Genomic DNA, 7,199 nt, shown 5'->3' on the forward strand with positions numbered 1-7,199 from the left:
CCCACTTCACAGTGTCCTAGAAACCCAAGCAAGCCCCATGGTCAAGCCCTGAGGCAATGTGGAGGCAACTTAGCCTCTGACTCTTGGTGGGAAGAGGGGCAAAGGGTTTTTGGCCATACCCAAGGCTCTGCTTTTGCTCAGGATGATGCCTCATAAAAGAAAGAATTCTGTGTTTTCTCCACCTACAGCATCCTTGGTTCTTTTCTACCGTACCACAACCACCTTCCAAATGCCAGGGATGTTTTCATATGCTAGCATGATTCCCTTTCTGGCTGTCAGACGCTGCACTCTACCCTATCAATAGGTGTGACTACCATGCTATTGCTATTCTCATCTTTCAGACTTAAGAAAGCTATAGGCTTTCTGCTCCTCCTGTTCGACAGTCAGCTGCATTTTCTCGTGCATCGCCAGCGCATCTCTGAGACGCCACAGGGAAGTTGAAGGTCAGAGTCAACGAATTTGGTCGTATTGGGCGCCTGGTCACCAGGGCTGCTTTTAACTCTGGTAAAGTGGATATTGTTGCCATCAATGACCCCTTCATTGACCTCAACTACATGGTTTACATGTTCCAGTATGATTCCACCCATGGCAAATTCCATGGCACCGTCAAGGCTGAGAACGGGAAGCTTGTCATCAATAGAAATCCCATCACCATCTTCCGGGAGCGAGATCCCTCCAAAATCAAGTATGGTGATGCTGACACTGAGTACGTCGTGGAGTTCACTGGCGTCATCACCACCACGGAGAAGGCTGGGGTTCATTTGCAGGGGGAAGCCAAAAGGGTCATCATCTCTGCCTCCTCTGCTGATGCCCCCATGTTCATCATGGGTGTGAATCATGAGAAGTATGACAACAGCCTCAAGATGGTCAGCAGTGCCTCCTGCACCACCAACTGCTTAGCGCCCCTGGCCAAGGTCATCCATGACAACTTTGGCATCATGGAAGGACTCATGACCACAGTCCACACCATCACTGCCACTCAGAAGACTGTGGATGGCCCCTCCGGGAAACTGTGGTGTGATGGCCGCAGGGCTCTCCAGAACATCATCCCTGCCTCTACTGGCGCTGCCCAGGCTGTGGACAAGGTCATTCCTGAGCTGAACGGGAAGCTCACTGGCATAGCCTTCCGTGTCCCCACTGCCAACATGTCAGTGGTGGACCTGACCTGGCGTCTGGAAAAACCTGCCAAATATGATGACATCAAGAAGGTGGTGAAGCAGGCATTGGAGGGCCCCCTCAAGGGCATCCTGGGCTACACTGAGCACCAGGTGGTCTCCTCCGACTTCAACAACACCCACTCTTCCACCTTCGATGCTGGGGCTGGTATTGCCCTCAACGACCACTTTGTCAAGCTCATTTCCTGGTATGACAACGAGTTTGGCTACAGCAACAGGGTGGTGGACCTCATGGCCCACATGGCCTCCAAGGAGTAAGACCCCTGGACCACCAGCCCCAGCGAGAGCACAAGAGGAAGAGAGAGGCCCTCACTGCTGGGGAGTCCCTGCCACACTCAGTCCCCCACCACACTGAATCTCCCCTCACAGTTTCCATGTAGACCCCTTGAAGAGGGGAAGGGCCTAGGGGGTCCCACCTTGTCGTGTACCATCAATAAAGTACCCTGTGCTCAGAAAAAAAAAAAAAAAAGAAAGCTATAGAACTTGCCCACGATTAAGACTGCAAAGGAGTGGAGCAGAATTACAAGATGAGCGGTCTCTGGATCCCACGCCTGTCCCAGCCAACACTGCAGCCTCTGCAACCACTTATATCTCACAAGGGTCAAACTGAGCTTGGTAAATATCCCTCCACCAGAGAGCTCATCTGCCATGCAACAGCATTGAGTGTGGGCCCTAGGACCCAGAACAACTGTGACTGTGCAGACCTGCCAGGAGTCAAGTATGAAGCCATTCCCCTCTCATGACTGCCTGTCAGGCCCGGAACTGGACAATCCAATAGCCTGGAAGTTGTTCTCTTCAAGCAAGTTGAGTTAGCCCAGGTGCTCAGAGGGGGAGCTAATGGATATGGGCTAACCATGAAATTGAGCCAATCTATGAGGTTGGTGCAAAAGTAATTGTGGCTTTTGCCATTACTTTTGATTGCAAAAACTGCAATTACTTTTGCACCCACCTCATAGTGTGGCGTAATTCCATGGTTAGCTTTTATCCATTATCTCCCCTTCCCCGCAAAAGCCAAAGCCAGAACGAAGTTAAAGTGGTGAAGACGAATGTTATCCAGGATCACCGCAACAGCAGAAAAGAGATTCCACTGTAGAACTGGGCTCCATTCTGAATACAGCAGGGAGAAGGGACTTATCGCCAAGGAGCAGGGGTCAGAGGATGGAAAAATACTAAGAGAAAATTGCACCAAGTCTGGGGAGAATACCGGCTGAACAGACTTGACAGGATTCCTACTGAAGGCAGGCCAAGGTAATCAGACAGCAAAACTGTGAAAAATTTTAATTAGGTGTCAAAGGTCGAAGGTTATCAGACAGCAAAACTGTGAAAAATTTTAATCAGGTGTCAAAGGTCGAAGGTTATCAGGCAGCAAAACTGTGAAAAATTTTAATCAGGTGTCAAAGGTCGGGCATTCTTGTTAAAATGACTTAGCAAGATTCTTGCTAAAACTGGATTTCACATGGAAGAGCACAGAAGGGTATTTACAGTCTGCCTAAAGCTTGGGCAAGCAAAGAATCTTTGTTACTAGTTCCCTTTCAGAGAATCAGAACTCCCAGTAAGCCTAATTAACTAGTTATAACTAGCCCTTCCTTGTTCTAGACTCTCTCAGTTTCAGCTGTGAAAGTTCTCCTGGGGACCCCACTCAGTCCTGGACAAACTGGAATAGTTGGTCGCCCGGTTACTAGACTGATCTGCTCTCTGCCTATGAGTCTCAGACAACATTTGGTCCCTGAACAACTAATGGAATGAGAAAAGACTTCCTTGACCGATTTTGTTCGCCACTCTGATGTCAGAGTCCAGTATGGAGCTTGGCACCAAGTGAGAGATCATAAAACACTTGTTGAGGGGCGGGCCTGGTGGCTCACACCTGTAATCCCAGCACTTTGGGAGGCTGAGGTGGGTGGATCATGAGGTCAGGAGTTCAAGGCCAGCCTGACCAACATGGTGAAATCCCGTCTCTACTAAAAATACAAAAATTAGCTGGGCATGGTGGTGTGTGCCTGTATTCCCAGCTACTCAGGAGGCTGAGACAGGAGAATTGCTTGAACCCAGGAGGCAGAGGTTGCAGTGAGCTGAGATCATGCCACTGCACTCCAGCCTGGGCAATAGAGCTAGACTCTATCTCAAAACAAACAAACAAACAAACAAACAAAACTTATTGAATAAATGAGCATGTGAATGCATGAATAAATGAATCTAGTTCAGAAGAGGTGGCCCTGATTCCTACCTCCCAAGAGGGTCGGCAAAGCTATGGAAGCCCAGAAATACCAGAAATACGGCCCAGCATTTGCCCCTTAGTGTACACTGAGGAGATATATGCCCTTCTGGTTGTTTCTAAAACAAGAAGGACCCGACAAACTGACCGATATAAAAGACTCCTGAATGTCTAATTCAAATAACTCAAGTTTCACTGACATAAACAGTGTCTCCTAAAATCTCGTACAATCCTCTTGAAGTTATGGTTAGTAAAATTCTTACTCAACATTTTCATGAACCAAGAAAAAAAGATCATGTTTTATGTGACCGAACTACTTTAACTTAGACTTTCTGAATTATTACACATCAGGGAAGGAACTAAATAAATGCGCAGTTATTTTAGTCTCAATTAAAGTTCTGAGTAAATCAAAAGAGATTCACGAAGGTGAAGGGCAGTGCTTTGGACTACACGTTTATATGTCCCCAGAATTCACATGTGAAACTCTAATCCCTAAGAGGATAGTATCGGGGGAAGATCCTTCGGGGAGTAATTAGGTCATGAAGGTGGCGCCCTCATGGATGAGATTAGTGCATTTATGAGACCCCAGAGAGCTTCTTTGTCCCTTCCACTAGGTGAGGACACAGCGAGAGAATAACTGGGTTTTTTTGTTAGTTTTTGTTTGTTTGTTTGTTTTTGGGTTTTTATTTATTTATTTATTTTGAGATGCAATCTCACTCTGTCACCCAGGCTGGAGTGCAGTGGCGCGATCTCAGCTCGCTGCAACTTCTACCTGCCAGGTTCAAGCAATTCTCCTGCCTCATCTTCCCGAGTAGCTGGGACTACAGGTGTGCACCACCACACCAGGCTAATTTATATATATATACACACACGCACATATATACACACACACACACACATATACACACACACACACACACACACACATATATATGTTTTTTTTTAAAGTAGACAAGGGGTTTCACCATGTTGGCCAGGCTGGTCTTGAACTCCTGACCTCAGGTGATCCACCTGCCTCAGCCTCCCAAAGTGCTGGGATTACAGGTATAAGCCACCACACCTGGTCGAGGATAACTGTTTATAAGCCAGCAAGAGTGGCCTCACCAGGAACTAAATTGGCCAGCACCTTGATCATGAACCTCCCAGCCTTCAGAACTGTGAGAAATAAATTTCTGTTGTTTAAGCCGCCAGCCTGTAGTCTTCTGTTACAGAAGCCTGAGTTTACTACGACAGGCAGTAAAGTCCAGCAGGTAAAGGAAAGCACAGTGAAGTGGAGCTCACTTGCATTTGAACTCTGACTTGGACGCATTCTAGCAGTGTGACATTGGGCACAGCATTTGATACTAAGCCTTTGGTTTCCTCGCGTACAAAACAGACGTAGCATGGCCTGTCTTTCGGAATTGTGGTAAGAATTCAACATACCATATCCTACTGAGCCTAAGGATAGTTGTGGAATAATTATCCGTAGGTCCACATTCACTCTCAAAGTTTTCCTGGTTTGCATGAAATACTATACACCCATCCAATACTGAAAGTATTTAGCTTCAGGTCTCACACACAGCTATGAAGTACCACAGCTTACCATACTAACGTTTTCCTAAACTTTGCATTAATTTTTAAGAAATGTGTACATTTTGAAATTATTTTTAGCATAGTGCCAAAAAAAACGATATCACAAAAAAGTTAAAGAATATGCCATGTTGTCATGCCATTTGGGCACCAGAGCCTGTGAAATAAAATGTCATTTTGGAAAAGGAAAGCACCCATAACACCATCTTCATTTGTGTGGTAATGATGGAATACTAACGCCTACATTGGGCTTTCTATGTGCCAGGAGCTGTTCAAAGTGTTCAACACTTATTAACACTTCCTAGTTCTCACACAACTCTCTAAGGGAGGCACTTGAATCATCATCATTTTATGGAAAGGGAAACTGAGGCACGTAGGTCATCCATGTCAGCAGCAGAGCTAAGGCTGGAACACGATCCGTCTGACTCCGAAGTCTGTGCTTTTGACTCTGCTGAATATGTTAACAAGGAAACTCTTACCCCGTTGGTTGTAACATTTCTTATCTGTCAAGGGCTGGGAAACCAGGTAAAATTAGGCACTCTTCAACAGGAGAAAAGCGCTTCTATGGAGCTCAGACTTTGCAACATCATTTTGACCCCTCGGGGTCTCTTTTTGTTGTTTCTTTTCAAGTACTCACCTGTGTTCTAAGTCAGTTAGGTTCTAGATAGGTAGTGATTGGCTAGAAGAAAGGATTAACTTTCCCTCTCAAAAAATCAACATTTTTACCCAAGGGAGGATTCAGAATATCCTACCTCTCCATAAGGTTGATCATTTTTCTAATAACTACCTGGGTTTTTTTTTTTTCTCCAATCATACCTAGAGAAGACATGAGCTCTACTCTAAGATAATAGGAATGGCTCAGATTCTACTCATTAATATAATGATTCCATAACACAATGACAGATAAAAGAACTCTCTTTTTATTCTACTCAAGGCTGGTTTTACATAAAAATAGACCATAACTCAGAGTCTGTAATGTCTATGAAAAGGTTATACTCGTTACCATCCAAATAGGCTGAGCTAATAAAAATTATATTTGTTACAATCCAAATAGATTAACCGGCCTTAAGGGCTTAGCTATGTATTACACTTTTCAATTTTCTTATAATTAAATTAACATAAAATAGTCTTCACAAATAAATGGCTGTTTCAGAAATAGTTAAGCTCTGTTTAACAAAAATAGCCATTCTATTTACATGTGCAGCCACTGAGGTAGACCTGAGAAGTGGAAGAGGCTCTTCTCTGTGGAGTGGACTCATGATCAAAAGATTAATAGACAGATTCCCTCTCACATGTCCTGCTGACGCCTCAGGCACCCCCAGAAGATGGCCCAAGGAGAAACCCAGGCTCCTCTCACATTCTCCTCTGGACTGAGGGCCTCCTGGACCACCCGCCTGTTCTTCCCTGGGTGCTCCCAGCCATGCACCACAGGGTGGAGCCTCAACTGGCTCACCTGTTAAATGGGAGACCCATGGCGGGTCTCCTCAGTCCTAGTGCTCGGTTTCCTGCCAGCCTCAAAGCTCATGAATAAAGGTTCTGCTGAAATTTTCTCAGCTCATCCCCCGCTTTCCTTCTCTGGAAGCCTGGTCTCTGGGTATTTGCCTTCTGGCTGGAAATCCTGTTGAAATGTTGCTTCTGTTTGTAAAATTCATGATTCAAAACGTTGATGTTTTTGTTGAGGTGCCATTTTGTAATTCTGTCCCAGAAGCATGCTGAACATTGAATAAAGAACGACTTAAGTCTCTCAGCTGAAGTGTTGAACAAAAGAATTGATGCCTTTAAATTAGTTGAATTCCTTAAATGTCATCATGCTCGAAAAACTAATTAGTTGTCGATCAGCTTTTGTTTTTTTCTCTAAATGTCTTAAAGAATGGAAAGAAGTGGAACAAGTTATGTATCTGTTGCCATTTGAAACAATCAGAAGCTTGAGTTTCCTCAGTTCCTAAAGTCAAGAGGGAGAACACTCACAAGGAAGAGACGGGAGCTCATGCTGGCTGTGAGCTCAGATGTCAGACATGGGGCTGGGTGCTGTGTTGAACAACTTTAATTGCTTCATCTCATTTAATCTACTCATCATCCTGAGAATTAGGGAAACTTACTCAATTTTGAAAGGAGGAAATAAAGGTCACAGAGCCAGTGTGAGTCAGAACAAGCCGTACAAACGCAGAAGCAAGGAGACAGATTGGTAGAGGTGGGAAGCCCAGTGCACGGAGAAGCCCCATCAGAGTATTACTAAAACCAGA

General features: G+C 45.1%; 1 pseudogene; it reads left to right on the top strand.

The window, feature by feature from the left end:
* The first annotated feature begins 437 nt into the window (after nucleotides 1-437).
* On the top strand, nucleotides 438-1,648 carry LOC103241176 (glyceraldehyde-3-phosphate dehydrogenase pseudogene; annotated as a pseudogene).
* Nucleotides 1,649-7,199: the final 5,551 nt, after the last annotated feature.

This window comes from Chlorocebus sabaeus, chromosome 14 (assembly GCF_047675955.1).
Source record: "Chlorocebus sabaeus isolate Y175 chromosome 14, mChlSab1.0.hap1, whole genome shotgun sequence".
In the NCBI taxonomy this organism is placed as follows: domain Eukaryota; kingdom Metazoa; phylum Chordata; class Mammalia; order Primates; family Cercopithecidae; genus Chlorocebus; species Chlorocebus sabaeus.